This window comes from Scylla paramamosain, chromosome 8 (assembly GCF_035594125.1).
Source record: "Scylla paramamosain isolate STU-SP2022 chromosome 8, ASM3559412v1, whole genome shotgun sequence".
Taxonomy (NCBI): Eukaryota; Metazoa; Arthropoda; class Malacostraca; order Decapoda; family Portunidae; genus Scylla; species Scylla paramamosain.
In genome coordinates this window covers 10,305,800-10,308,299 of record NC_087158.1, presented here as the reverse complement: position 1 = coordinate 10,308,299, position 2,500 = coordinate 10,305,800, and the positions used below count along the sequence as shown (strand labels likewise).

General features: G+C 33.4%; 1 long non-coding RNA gene across 1 annotated transcript; it reads left to right on the top strand.

Annotated features, from left to right (window-relative positions):
* The first annotated feature begins 1,475 nt into the window (after positions 1-1,475).
* LOC135102767 (uncharacterized) lies at positions 1,476-2,304 on the top strand. Its single transcript, XR_010269771.1, has 2 exons — positions 1,476-1,613; positions 1,813-2,304. It is a non-coding gene; the product is annotated as an uncharacterized LOC135102767 (long non-coding RNA).
* Positions 2,305-2,500: the final 196 nt, after the last annotated feature.

Here is a 2,500-nt window from a genome sequence, read left to right as displayed (position 1 = left end):
AGTCTTAATACGTTCTTCTTGAGTTTGTTCCGCTCATAACGCTATTTGGCAATTAGTTTCCGCCAGTCTCCTTAAATTTATATGTTTTCTATATTATTACTAATTGTACTCGTAGGACTTCCATCTTGGTCCCGGACTTCAATGACATGATCTATATCACCTTTATTGAATCCCCAAACCTCTTGAAATACCTCTATCATAACATCATAATTATCATCATAACAACCCTTCCAACCCCAACGAATGCAATATGTATATATATATATATATATATATATATATATATATATATATATATATATATATATATATATATATATATATATATATATATATATATATATATATATATATATTATATTATATTTTTAATTGTACTAAGTTTAATTTTTCATTCCTTGCAACCTCTTGTTCTTTTTTCTACCACTTTCCATTTTTCTGACCACTCACATGTTCTACCAACGTCCATCTTTAATACGCTTCTGTCTTGTTCTGCCTAAATCAATCATCGTACTTTAGTGTTTTCTGTAAATATCGTGATGTTGCTTATTCTAAAATTAAGACAACCAATGTATGTAGATTACGAAAAGTAATGATAATAAAATATACGCCTGGGGAATCCCGCCAACAACGTTTACAAATTTTGATTTATTTTCGTTTATGTGTAAACTTTGTTCCCTACAGGTAAGCCGTCCTTTAATTCAGTGAAACATTGTTCAATAATCTTGGATAGAAAAAATTTATTCTATCTTATTGAAAAAAATAAATAAATAAATAGATAAACACACACACACACACACACACATATATATAATATATATATATATATATATATATATATATATATATATATATATATATATATATATATATATATATATATATATATATACATCAGACATGATTTTATTCTTTGTAAAACTATTCAGTAATTAACTCATCACTATGCTGCCGCAATTCTTAAGCTAAAATAAACTTCAGCATATTATCTTTTATGTTAGCCTAAAAACAATTTATTTTATTGAACACACATTAGCCTGCTAAAAAAAAAAAGAAAAAAATAGACTCTATATGACCACATCTTTTCACTTTTTTACAAAATTTCGTCACGTCCAAACACACACACACACACACACGTATATACTGTAATATAAGATTTACTCATCATTTAAGATATAATCTTGAAACAAGATTTCATAAGTAAATTCAGTGGCAACCAAAACAAGATCTCTTTCCTCAACACTGCGAAATATATGGTGTGTTAGCCTAATTATTGCAAAGGCCGCTGTCCTTGATTTAATCGTTAGATTAATAACAGAACAAAATAAAAGCCATAGAGAGTGGCAGATATCTCAGGCACATAGCGAAAACCTTTGCGCAAAGCTTAAGTAAATCTGAACATTAGTGCCAATCAATGAAGAATATCCGGGCAAGTTTTTATTCAAATACACATGATAGTTAACTTTCTTGTCTAGCAACTTCCCGCGTTGCAAGAAAGGTCAAATAAAAAATTGAATCAAGGCTTCAACACTTTCTTTCGTCTAACACTATATATACTCAGTACAAACACTAATTCTGCATCACAAGCTGAGTCGCATCTGAAAATGAGGCTGGTAAGATAACATATACATTTATTTACATTGTGTGTGTGTGTGTGTGTGTGTGTGTGTGTGTGTGTGTGTGTAAGAGAGAGAGAGAGAGAGAGAGAGAGAGAGAGAGAGAGAGAGAGAGAGAGAGAGAGAGAGAGAGAGAGAGAGAGAGAGAAAGAGAGAGAGAATATTTTCGTTCATTCCCATCTTGTCCTATCCTCAGATTTCGTTCCTCTTTGTTCTGGTGGCGGTGGTGGCCGTGCTGGCCAGCCCAACCCCCGTTGCCGATCCCCAGCGCGGTATCCATGGAATATTAGGAGGACATAACTTTCACCACGGTTCACGTGGTTTCTTAAATCAACATCACCGTCATGGTTCAGGTGGTTTTTTCAATCAAGGTTTCCAAGGTCATCCAAGCTTCTCCCCGCTTCCACCATGGAACATTTGGAACGCAAGGAGGACTTTCTTCATTTGGTGGTCAACAGTTTGGGCATCACCACCATTTCTAATCCTCGCCATTTGGAAGCACATTCTAAGGTCACTGAAGTACTTTTGAGAGGATGAGAAGCTCGATCCTCCCTCTCCTTTTCCTTGGGTGAATTTTTAATCTGCTTTATATCACGCCCTCGCTGCACTTCATCACAGATATTTAATTTCGTGAACTGATATATCTCCAAATCATAAATGAAAACTGTAATAAAGTATCTTCCACACTTATAATTCTGTTGATTTTCCTTCTGGCTCTTCATAAATTACCAATTTCAAAGCATTGGTAATGCAGTGGAAAATCTCCTTGGGATAACAATTTATATTAAATATCTCAAAGCGCGACTGTTTCTTATGACTTTCTTAAGCTCAAACCACAACTCTTTTAAGATAGAACGGAAACACATTCCTAGATCTTTATTCGT